This window comes from Hordeum vulgare, chromosome 5H, assembly GCF_904849725.1.
Source record: "Hordeum vulgare subsp. vulgare chromosome 5H, MorexV3_pseudomolecules_assembly, whole genome shotgun sequence".
Lineage (NCBI taxonomy): Eukaryota > Viridiplantae > Streptophyta > Magnoliopsida > Poales > Poaceae > Hordeum > Hordeum vulgare.
Genome location: NC_058522.1, coordinates 93,855,633 through 93,868,809, shown reverse-complemented (window position 1 = coordinate 93,868,809; position 13,177 = coordinate 93,855,633).

Genomic DNA, 13,177 nt, shown 5'->3' with positions numbered 1-13,177 from the left:
GGAACAAGCATGCGAAGAAAAATGTTCAAAAGAGTCAGAGCACCATCGGGCTTAAGTTATTACTCATTACATCGAAAGACTTCAGAAGAACCAAGAGTTTGTAACTTAATAATGTTTATAAGCCCCAAAATATATCCAGCTTGAAGACTAACTCTCAGATTTCACCCCCTTTGTCATCAAGTGACGAAAAGGGACAAAATTAAGGACTAAAGCCCTTTAAAGAATTTCACTTCTTGGCTGATGTAGAGGCGTGAGGATTCTTGGAGACAGGCTTCTTCCTTGGACCCGTCACAGTGTATTCTGGTTCTTCATCTGATTCAGCAGTGCGAAATGAAGAAAATGAACTGTCCTCTAAGTTTGGAACTGGAATTGGCTTGAATTTCTTCTTTAGAGGCCATGACCAGTCGAAGTCTTGAGTAACCTCCAATTCCTCAAGTTCCTCTTGAGTCTTCAGATGACCCAAGGTGGCCCAAGTGCGATCAAACACCTCGTGAAGATAATAGTGATTTTTCTTCATTGCATCCTGAGTTTCATTGAGGGTTTTCACAATGGCACCAAACTGGAATTTCACCCACTTGTGATTGCGATCGACGTTTTGATGAAGACTGAGGAGTAGTACTATGTTATTCATCAGTCTGGGAGCAGTTGGGCTTGGAGGGTCTTGTGTAGAAGTGTCATCATATGAAGAATAAGGATCTGCCTTGTTAAATTGGCCAATAAGGGGCCGATTTCCTTCATCGTAACAGACTTGCCTTTGCCTTCAACAGGTTGAAATGATTTCTTGATGACTTTGATAGGTGGCAGATATCCGAGGTTGTTCTGAAAATCATCTTGGTAGTTGATGCTTGACCTGTTTATGATGAATCTCATAATCCAAGGCGCATAAATCTTCAATTCAAATGGCGACAAGGCATTGTCAGCCAAAGTCCTCAAGAATAAATCATGAAGATTCATACGTATGTCATGGATGACATTGAACAAGATATTCTTCATGATACCTACGACATCTTCTTCATCATCATGCCCTTTGATAGGAGCAATGGCATAAGACAGGATTATGTACACTGTTTTGGGGTCATACTTCAAGTCCTATACCAGAAATCAAGTCCTTGGGGGTTGGTCCTTGGCCAAAGGCTTCATGAGGACTTCCATCAACTTTTTGGCAGTTCTCGTTCATCATACATCAGAACTGCATCCTCTGAGGGAATTGAAATTGGAAGCGCTCGAAGCAATTCAGTGGTAGGAGCTTTCTAGTGCATGTGCTGAGTCATCCAATCCAAAACCCAAGTGTTGACCTCCTTTGGGTCGCGAGAGATGTGCAGTGTGGCGTAGAATTGAAGAATGATGTAAGTGTTCCAATCTCCGATGTCAGTATAGAAAGGCAGTAATCCAGCTTCGTGGGGAACGTTGAGGACTGGAGCAAAGCAAGGTATTTCCTCCATATCACAGGGAGGAATATGGGTATGCTGAAATATCTTGTTTCTCCCACAGAGCACAGAAGCATAATAGTTAAGCTCATTTCTTGTCCAAAACTTCATGTGTCTGATGCGAAGCTTGTGATATGGATTTTCGCCACTAAAGTACATGCGTTCTTCATAGAATGCCTCTTTCTGAAACTTTGGCCTTTTGGAGAAAGGCTGATTTTACTACGGTTGAAGATTATGCTACTGTTCTTGAGGAATAGCCACTACCATTGTTGTTTCTGTGTTTACCACAACAATAACGGTTTCAGTGTTGGGCGAAGTAGCATTTTCTTCAGTTTGAGGATTTTCCTCAGTTTGAGGATTTTCCTCAGCTTGAGGAATTTGCTTGTTGGAGGAGGTGGTTGCAGTATTCGTTGCTGCATTGTCTTCAGCTGATGCAACTAATTCTTGAGAATACTCCTCATGAATGCTTCTTCCGTTAGAGCTGGTGAGGATCTCAGTTGCAGCAGGAGTTGGAGGGATTTGAGTTGACCTTGGTGAGCGAGGATGAGTTTCTTCCCATAAATCATCATGCATTACCGGAGTGTTGCACCCAATGTCATCATCACACGTTTGTTCTTCAGTGGTCTTTGGAGGAGTTGTGTACTAAGGAATATCATCTATCTGTATTTCGTCATACATTATTTCATCATTGATACGTTTCCATCGTATCTACTTTTCCAAACTCTTTTGCCCTTGTTTTGGACTCTAATTTGCATGATTTGAATGGAACTAACCCGGACTGACGCTGTTTTCAGCAGAATTGCCATGGTGTTATTTTTGTGTAGAAATAAAAGTTCTCGGAATGACTTGGAAACTTACGAGGATTTTTTGTGGAATATATAAAAAATACTAGCGCAATAATTACCAGAAGACATGGAGCCATGAGCCCACAAGCTCAGGAGGAGCGCCCCCTAGGCCGCGCCTGGTAGGCTTGTGGGGCCCACGTGGCTCCGCAGCCTCCAACTCCAACTCTATATAGTCTCTTTCGTCCCGGAAAAAATCATGGGAGAGCTTTTGGGAAGAAACGCCGCCGCCACGTGGCGGAACTTGAGCAAAACCAATCTAAAGCTCCGGCAGGGCCGTCCTGCCGGGGAAACTTCCCTCCCGGAGGGAGAAATCGTCGCCTCGTCATCATCAACACTCCTCTCATCGAAGGGGACTCATCTCCATCAACATCTTCATCAGCACCATCTCATCTCCAAACCCTAGTTCATCTCTTGTAACCAATCTCCGTCTCACGACTCCGATTGGTACTTGTAAGGTTGCTAGTAGTGTTAATTACTCCTTGTAGTTGATGCTAGTTGCATTACTCGGTGGAAGATCATATGTTCAGATCCTTAATGCTATTCAATACCTCTCTGATCATGAACATAATTATGCTTTGTGAGTAGTCACTTTTGTTCCTGAGGACATGGGATAAGTCTTGCTATAATTAGTCATGTGAATTTGGTATTCGTTCGACATTTTGATGTGTTGTATGTTGTCTTTCCTCTAGTGTTGTTATGTGAACGTCGACTACACAACACTTCACCATTATTTGGGCCTAGAGGAAGGCATTGGGAAGTAATAAGTAGATGATGGGTTTCTAGAGTGACAGAAGCTTAAATCCTAGTTTATGCGTTGCTTCGTAAGGGGCTGATTTGGATCCACTAGTTTAATGCTATGGTTAGACTTTGTCTTAATTCTTCTTTGGTAGTTGTGGATGCTTGCGAGAGGGGTTAATCATAAGTGGTATGTTTGTCCAAGTAAGGACAACACCCAAGCACCGGTCCACCGACATATCAAAATATCAAAGTAGCGAACGCGAATCATATGAACATGATGAAAACTAGCTTGACAGAAATTCCCATGTGTCCTCGGGAGCGCTTTAGCTTATATAAGAGTTCGTCCAGGCTTGTCCCTTGCTACAAAATGGATTGGGCCATCTTGCTGCAACTTTTTTACTTGCTACCCTCTACGAATTATCTTATCACACAACTATCTGTTACCGATATTTTCAGTGCCTGCAGAGAATACCTTGCTGAAAACCACTTGTCATTTCCTTCTGCTCCTCGTTGGGTTCGACACTCTTACTTACCGAAAGGACTACGATAGATCCCCTACACTTGTCGGTCATCAAGACTCTTTTCTGGTGCCATTGTTGGGGAGTGAAGCACCTTTGGTAAGTAGAATTTGGTAAGGAAACATTTATACAGTGTGCTGAAATTTATTGTCACTTGTCACTATGGAAACTAATCCTTTGAGGAGCTTGTTCGGGGTATCATCACCTCGATCGGAAGCACAAACTGTTGGCTAATCCTTTTACAGGAGATGGAACATCACATCCCGACTTGCATCTAATCTGTGTATATGAAGTTTGTGGTTTATTTAAGCTTCAGGTTTTCCCGAGGATGAGGTCAAGAAGAAGGTCTTTCCCTTATCTTTGAGGGATAAAGCATTGACATGGCATAGGCTATGTGATGATACTGGATCATGGAACTACAACTGATTGAAATTGGAATTTCATCAAAAGTTTTATCCTATGCAGTTGGTACATCGTGATCGGAATTATATCTATAACTTTTCGCCTCGTGATAGAGAAAGTATCGCTCAAGCTTGGGGGAGGCTTAAGTCAATGTTATATTCATGCCCCAACCATGAGCTCCCTAGATAAATTATTATTATGAACTTTTATGCTCGGCTTTCTCATGAAAATCGCACCATGCTTGACACTTCTTGTACCGGTTCTTTTATGAAGAGAGATATTGATTTCAAATGGGATTTATTGGAAAGAATTAAACGCAACTCTGAAGATTGGGAGTTTGATGAAGGTAAGGAGTCAGGTATGAATCTTAAGTTCCATTGCGTCAAATCCTTCGTTGAAACAAATACTTTTTGTGATTTTAGCGCTAAACATGGACTTGACAATGACATAGTAGCTTCATTATGTGAATCATTTGCTGCTCATATTAATCTCCCTAAAGAGAAGTGGTTTAAATATCATCCTCCCATAGAAGTGAATGTAGTAAAACCCAATCTAGTTGAAGATAAAGTCATTTCTTATAATGATCCTATTGTTCCTAGTGCTTACATTGAGAAACCACCTTTCCCTGATAGAATAAAGGATCATGTTAAAGCTTCAACTGTGATACGTAAGGGCTATATTAGAACACCTACACCCCCTGAGAAAATTAAAGTTGAACCTAGCATTGCTATTATCAGAGATCTCCTGTCCGATAATGTTGATGCGCATGTTTTTCACTTCTGTGAAAATGCTGCTAGAATTGCTAAACATCATGCTAGAGACAAACATAAGCCTGTTGTCGGCATGCCTGTTGTTTCTGTTAAGATAGGAGATCATTGTTATCATGGTTTATGTGATGTGTGTGCTAGTGTTAGTGCAATACCTCGATCTTTATATGGTGAAATTAAAGATGAGATTGCACCTCTCGAGATGGAATTCATTGATGTTACTATTCAACTTGCCAAAAGAGATACTATCTCCCCTATGGGAATTATTAGAGATGTTGAAGTCTTGTGTGGTAAAACTAAGTATCCTACTGATTTTCTCGTTCTTGCTACCACACAAGATAGATTTTCTCCCATCATATTTGGTAGACCTTTTCTCAATACTGTCAATGCTCAGAATGATTGTGAGAAACAAACTGTTATTGTTGGCTTAGAAGGTGTGTCACATGAATTTAATTTTTCCAAGTTTGGTAGACAACCTCATGAAAAAGAATTGTCTAGTAAGGATGAAATCATTTCTCTAGGTTCTATTGTTGTGCCTCCTACTAACCCTTTAGAGCAATACTTGCTTGAACATGAAAATGATATGCATATGGATGAAAGGAATGAGATAGATAGAGTAATGTTTGAACAACATCCTATCATTAAGAACTATTTCCCGTTCAATTACTTGGAGATCCACCTCCACCAAAGGGTGATCCTCTGTTTGAGCTTAAACAGTTACTTGATACTCTTAAGTATGCTTATTTTGATGAAAAAGAGATATATCCTGTTATTATTAGTGCTAACCTTTCAGAGCATGATGAAAAGAAATTATTGAAAACTCTGAGGAAGCACCGTGCTGCTATTGGATATACTCTTGATGAACTTAAGGGCATTAGTCCCACTCTATGCCAGCACAAAATTAAAACTGATCCTGATTCCAAACCAGTTGCCGATCTTCAACAAAGATTAAATCCTAAGATGAAAGAGGTGGTAAGAAAAGAAATACAAAAGCTCCTGGAAGCTGGTATTATCTATCCTGTTGCTCATAGTGATTGGGTAAGTCCTGTGCATTGCGTCCCTAAGAAGGGAGGTATTACCGTTGTCCCTAATGATAAAGATGAATTGATCCCACAGAGAATTGTTACTGGCTATATGATGGTAATTGAGTTTAGGAAATTAAATAAAGCCACTAGGAAAGATCATTACCCTTTGCCTTTTATTGACCAAATGCTAGAAAGATTGTCAAAACACACACACTTTTGCTTTCTAAATGGTTATTCTGGTTTCTCCCAAATACCTGTTGCACAATCTGATCAGGAGAAAACCACTTTTACCTGCCCTTTCGGTACCTTTGCTTATAGACGTATGCCTTTTGGTTTATGTAATGCACTTGCTACCTTTCAAAGATGTATGATGGCTATATTCTCTGACTTCGTGAAAAGATTGTTGAGGTTTTCATGGATGATTTCTCCGTTTATGGGTCTTCTTTTGATGATTGCTTGAGCAACCTTGATCGAGTTTTGCAGAGATGTAAAGATACAAACCTTGTCTTGAATTGGGAGAAGTGCCACTTTATGGTTAATGAAGGCATCGTCTCAGGACATAAAATTTCTGAAAGAGGTATTGAAGTTGATAAGGCTAAAGTTGATGCGATCGAGAAAATGCAATGCCCTATAGACATTAAAGGTATAAGAAATTTCTAAGCCTCTTACCAATCTCTTGCAAAAAGATATTCCATTTGTTTTTGATGATGATTGTGAATAAGCATTTGAAATACTTAAGAAGGCCTTGATAAGTGCACCTATTGTTAAACCACCTGATTGGAACCTACCTTTTGAAATTATGTGTGATGCTAGTGATTATGTTGTTGGTGCTGTTCTAGGACAAAGAGTTGATAAGAAATTGAATGTTATTCATTATGCTAGTAAAAGTCTAGACAGTGCCCAAAGAAACTATGCTACTACTGAAAAAGAATTTTTAGCAGTCATGTTTGCATGTGATAATTTCAGATCTTATATTGTCGATTCCAAAGTTACTATTCACACTGATCATGCTGCTATTAGATATCTCATGGAAAAGAAAGATGCTAAACCTAGACTTATTAGATGGGTTCTCTTGCAACAAGAATTTGATTTGCATGTTGTTGATAGGAAGGGTGCTGAGAATCACGTAGCAGATAACTTGTCTAGGTTGGAGAATGTTCTTGATGAACCACAACCTATTGATGATAGCTTTCCTGATGAACAACTGAATGTCATCAATGCTTCACGTAGTACACCTTGGTATGCTGATTATGCGAATTGTATTGTTGCTAAATATATACCACCTAGTTTCACATACCAACAAAAGAAGAAAATCTTCTTTGATTTGAGACATTACTTTTGGGATGATCCTCACCTTTATAAAGAAGGAGTAGATGGTGTTATTAGACGTTGTGTACCCGAGAATGAACAGGGACAGGTCCTACAGAAGTGTCACTCCGAGGCTTACGGAGGACACCATGCGGGAGATAGAACTGCACACAAGGTATTGCAATCCGGTATTTATTGGCCTACTCTCTTCAAGGATGATCGTAAGTTTGTCTTGTCTTGTGATGAATGTCAAAGAATAGGTAATATCAGTAAACGTCGAGAAATGCCTATGAACTATTCACTTGTCATTGAACCATTTGATGTTTGGGGTTTTGATTATATGGGACCTTTTCCAAAGTCCAACAAGTATACTCATATCCTAGTTGCTCTTGATTACGTTACTAAGTGGGTAGAAGCTATCCCAACTAGTAGTGATGATAATAACACCTCTATTAGGATGCTTAAAGAAGTTATTTTCCCTAGATTTGGAGTCCCTAGATATTTAATGATTGGTGGTGGTTCACATTTTATTCATGGTGCTTTCCGTAAAACGGTTGCTAACTATGATGTCAACCATAGAATTGCATCTCCTTATCATCCTCAGTCTAGTGGTCAAGTAGAGTTAAGTAATAGAGAAATTAAACTAATTCTGCAAAAGGCTGTTAATAGGTCTAGAAAGAATTGGTCTAAGAAACTTGATGATGCATTGTGGGCTTATAGAACTGCTTATAAGAATCCCATGGGCATGTCTTCGTACAAAATGGTTTACGGTAAAGCATGTCATTTACCTCTTGAGCTAGAGCATAAAGCTTATTGGGCAATCAAAGAGCTCAACTTTGATTTCAAACTTGCTGGTGAGAAGAGGTTATTTGATATTAGCTCACTTGATGAATGGAGAACTCAGGCATATGAAAATGCCAAGTTGTTTAAAGAAAAAGTTAAGAGGTGGCATGATAAAAGGATACAAAAACGTGAGTTCAATGTAGGTGATTATGTCTTGCTAGACAATTCTCGTTTAAGATTTTTTTGCACGCAAGATTCTCTCTAAATGGGAAGGTCCTTACATTGTCAAGGAAGTATATCGTTCCGGTGCCATCAAAATCAACAACGCGGAAGGTAATTTTCCGAGAGTTGTGAATGGGCAAAGAATCTAGCATTATATCTCAGGTACTCCCATAAATGTCGAAAGCAATATAATTAATACCATAACTCTGGAGGAGTACATAAGGGATATTTACCAGCTTATTTCAGACTCCAAAAACGAAGAGGTATGTGATTCGGTAAGTAAACCGACTCCAAAACTTTTCCAATAGCAGTTTTTCTCCGTTTTGGAATATTTAGAAAAAAAAGAAAAAATTAAAGTAGTCCGAAAATCACACGAGATTTCCCGTTCTTCTTTTGCTTGTTGGGAGCTTTCCCGTGTAAATAGTTTTCTTTTTTCTTTGGGTCAAGGTAGAAGACCATGATTAAAATGATTAGTGGCTCTCATATGCATTTTTATTTATCTATCAGAGAGCCCTTATTACTTTGTCTTCTCCTCTGAGTTTGCTTGCAGATTCCAGCTTAGTCCAATGCACGAACAATCTTATTATTATTCACATCATTTGGTCGTGCAAGTGAAAGGCCATAATGACGATATATGATGAAGTGACTGAGCTTGGAAAAGCTGGTATGAACTTGACCTATTTTGTTTTTGTAAATATGACTAGCTGATCGTTCCTAATTCAGCATTGTTAAGAGAGAAACATGTTTGCAATGACAACTTAGAGATCATAGTTTCTGATGCCATGCTTAATTAGCTAGGAGCTTATAATGGTTTGTCTTGGATGCCAACATGAATTTCAAAATGATTATAATGTAGTATGATAGGATGATATCCTCCTTTGACTGATTCAAGTGGCTTGACTTGGCACATGTTCATGCATGTAGTTGAAACAAAATCAACATAGTCTCTATGATATTCATGTTTGTGCCGATTTATATCCTACTCATGCTTGCACTCAACATTGTTTAATTTCAATGCATATTGATGACTGTTGTCGCTCTCTAGTTGGTCGCTTCCCAGTCTTTTGCTAGCCTTCACTTGTACTAAGCGGGAATACTGTTTGTGCATCCACTTCCATTAACCCAAAGTTGTTCCGTATGAGTCCATCATACCTACCTATATGTGGTATCTACCTGCCGTTCCAAGTAAATTTGCATGTGCCACTCTCTAAATCTTCAAATAATAATCTATTTTTTATGCCCGAATCGCTCATGTGGTGACAAGGGGCGGTCAATATCTTCCATGCTAGGCGTGTTATCCTTGATACATGTTTATTCACTATAACTCACGAGAAAGGGGCTGGTAATCGGAATGCCCAGTTCCATGCTCCAATCAAATCAAAAATATAATTGCAAACAAAACTACCCCTGGATTGTTGTTGGTATGGACGGCACCCGAGGATTCAGTTAGTCGTGGAGTGTGATTGATCGGTGGTGGGGGAGTCAAAACTTCACTTTTCTGTTTGGGAATCGCCTATAATATGTGTAGCATGGAAGATGGTGAAAACTCTTGGTCATCGCGTTGACAATCAAAGCATACCACCCAAAATTATTTATCTCTGTTTTAAAAGCTTGACCTCTGGCACCTCTACAAATCAATGCTTCCCTCTGCGAAGGGCCTATCTATTTGCATTACTGTTGAGTCATCCTCTTCTTATAAAAGGCAACAATTAGAGAGCACCTCCATCATATTTATGCTTTGATATTAATTGATATTGAGTATGACTGCGACTGGATCTTCTTTGCCATGAATTACAATGTTCAGTTAGCCCTTGGTGTTTGAAGGTGCTCTGCATTTATGTTTTGCGGTCTTAGAAAGGGCTAGCGAGATACCATATGTTCATATTGTATCATGATTGTTTTGATTGAAGTGTTGACGTTTGAAACTTATCATTATTGCTTGCTAGTTGATTATGCCATTGATATGAGTACACCATGAGACCTAAATGTTATTGCTTATGTGGTTAGCTTATGATATTGCTGAAAATCCGAATATGAGTTAGACATAATTACAACAACAACATCAAACAAAGTTCGTAAAAGTTTTTCTTTTGTCTCTTTCAGTTTGTCAACTGAATTGCTTGAGGACAAGCAAGGCTTTAAGATTGGGGGAGTTGATACGTCTCCATCTTATCTACTTTTCCAAACTCTTTTGCCCTTGTTTTGGACTCTAATTTGCATGATTTGAATGGAACTAACCCGTACTGACGCTGTTTTTAGCAGAATTGCCATGGTGTTGTTTTTGTGCAAAAATATAAGTTCTCAGAATGACCTGGAAACTTACGAGAATTTTTTGTGGAATATATGAAAAATACTAGAACAAGAATTACCAGAAGACACGGAGCCACGAGCCCACAAGCCCAGGAGGCGCGGCTCCCCTAGGACGCGCCTGGCAGGCTTGTGGGGCCCACGTGGCTCCGCAGCCACCAACTCCAACTCTATATAGTCTCTGTCATCCCAGAAAAATCACGGGAGAGCTTTTGGGAAGAAATGCCCCAGCCACGAGGCGGAACTTGAGCAAAACCAATCTAGAGCTCCGGTAGGGCCGTCCTGCCGAGGAAACTTCCCTCGCAGAGGGGGAAATCGTCGCCATCGTCATCACCAACACTCCTCTCATCGGAGGGGACTCATCTCCATCAACATCTTCGTCAGCACCATCTCATCTGTAAACCCTAGTTCATGTCTTGTAACCAATCTCCATCTCGCGACTCCGGTTGGTACTTGTAAGGTTGCTAGTAGTGTTAATCACTCCTTCTAGTTGATGCTAGTTGGATTACTCGGTGGAAGATCATATGTTCAGATCCTTAATTTTATTCAATACCTCTCTGATCATGAACATAATTATGCTTTGTGACTAGTCACTTTAGTTCCTGAAGACATGGGATAAGTCTTGCTATAAGTAGTCATGTGAATTTTGTATTCGTTCGATATTTTGAAGCGTTGTATGTTGTCTTTACTCTAGTGGTGTTATGTGAACGTCGACTACATAACACTTCACCATTATTTGGGCGTAGAGGAAGGCATTGGGAAGTAATAAGTAGATGATGGGTTGCTAGAGTGACAGAAGCTTAAACCCTAGTTTATGCGTTGCTTCGTAAGGGTCTGATTTGGATCCACTAGTTTAATGCTATGGTTAGACTTTGTCTTAATTCTTCTTTCGTAGTTGCGGATGCTTGCGAGAGGGGTTAATCATAAGTGAGATGTTTTTCCAAGTAAGGACAGCACCCAAGCACCGGTCCACCAACATATCAAAATATCAAAGTAGCGAACGCGAATCATATGAACATGATGAAAACTAGCTTGACAGAAATTCCCATGTGTCCTCGGGAACGCTTTACATTATATAAGAGTTCGTCCAGGATTGTCCCTTGCTACAAAAGGGATTGTTCATCTTGCTGCACCTTTGTTACTATTTTTACTTGCTACGCTCTACGAATTATCTTATCACACAACTATCTGTTACCTATAATTTCAGTGCATGCAGAGAATACCTTGCTGAAAACCACTTGTCATTTCCTTCTGCTCCTTGTTGGGTTCGACACTCTTACTTATCGAAAGGACTACGATAGATCTCCTACACTTGTGGGTCATCAATCATCATCAGCATCATCCATTTATTCATCTTCTCCAGGAATGACATAGTCAACTCCGAAGGGAACAATCATGTATGATGGTGCTACATTCAGAGGGGTAGCATCCACCGGGGCTGATGAAGAATGTGACTGAGTAATCTTCAGGCATTTAGCCTATGAGGTTTCTGAGGCCATTGAAGCTTTTCTCTTTTTGGCTTCTTTCTCTTCCGATTTGGTCTTCTTCACATCTAATGCAGACAAAATCACTTTCTTCACTTTCGAGGGTTGTGGTGAAGGAAAAATTTCATCGGACACTGATTCAGTGTCAGGCCTGACAGTTTCATTAGTTGGAGTATCTTGAGAAATTTCCTCAGTAGCTCGTTCATCAGTTTCATCTTCCGCAGGCAGCTGAACAGTGTAGCTAGACTGAGGTGGTGTTTGTTGCTTTGGAGGAGCAGTTCTCTTGTTGTATTGATCAACAGCAGCTGTTGCAGCCTAGATGAATTTCACCTTGATGCCTTGACGATCAGAGTGAAGACTTGTATACTTGTTTGTCAGGGTTTTGAGTTCATCCTGAGTAGATACAAATCCTTTAGGCGTCAGCTTCAGGAGATTCTACTTGAGGAATTTCTCCTTTTTAACTTTGGCAGCCCTTGCTTTCTTGGCTTGCTGCTCTTTCCTCTTAGCTTCATTGATAAATGTAGCCACCATAGGGCTGACACCAGGGGGAAGCTTTAAGTCATCAATCGGTGTATTTGGATCTTCGTACCTGAGGTCAATGAAGTCCAGCAAAACCTTCGGGTCCATATCTAGAGGAATGGAGCTGCCAAAGGCTTGTGCAACCCGTTCCTGTTTGTTTCTGATGATTGCTTGGAGTGTTTCCTCGTAAAATTCTTCACTTCCTTCTGATGCAAAAGGAACATTGATGACTTTTCTAGGACTTGGCCTGATGCCTCTCCCAACAATCATTTTAGTCTTCACAAGAGTGGGTGAAGACTTTGCAGCAGAGCTAGTGGCATATGGTAGTGAGGAACTTGATTAAGCAGGTTGAAGCTTACTCAGCTACTTATGTTGTGGGGGTGAAGACTGTGGTGCTGTTGAAGATTTTGCTCCCTTTGCAGCCTTCTGAGGAAATTGCTCTTTTAGCACTGTTGTTGAGGTTTTGGGTTTCTTCAACAAGGTCTTCTTCTGAGGAATTATTGTAGCAGAGGCCTGAGTAGCTGAAGAAGTGGCAGCAGTGGCTGCAGTAGCAGATTCCAAATTGAATTTCTTCACAGCTGCTTCTGCCTTCTTTTGTAACTTAGACAAATATTTGGCTCTCTCATCTGGGTAATCCTCAATAGTTTCAACACTTGAGGGATGAGCGACTTTTTTATCACCCTGAGGAGACCTCTTGCAAGGTGGCTTGAGAGCGAATTTCTTCGCATATTTTGGAGTCACATATTTGTGCTCCTTCCACTCCTTAGGCCATCTACGCTAAATTTTCTGAAGCCTTATCTTGTGCTGCGTCGTGGTCACTATACCATGAATT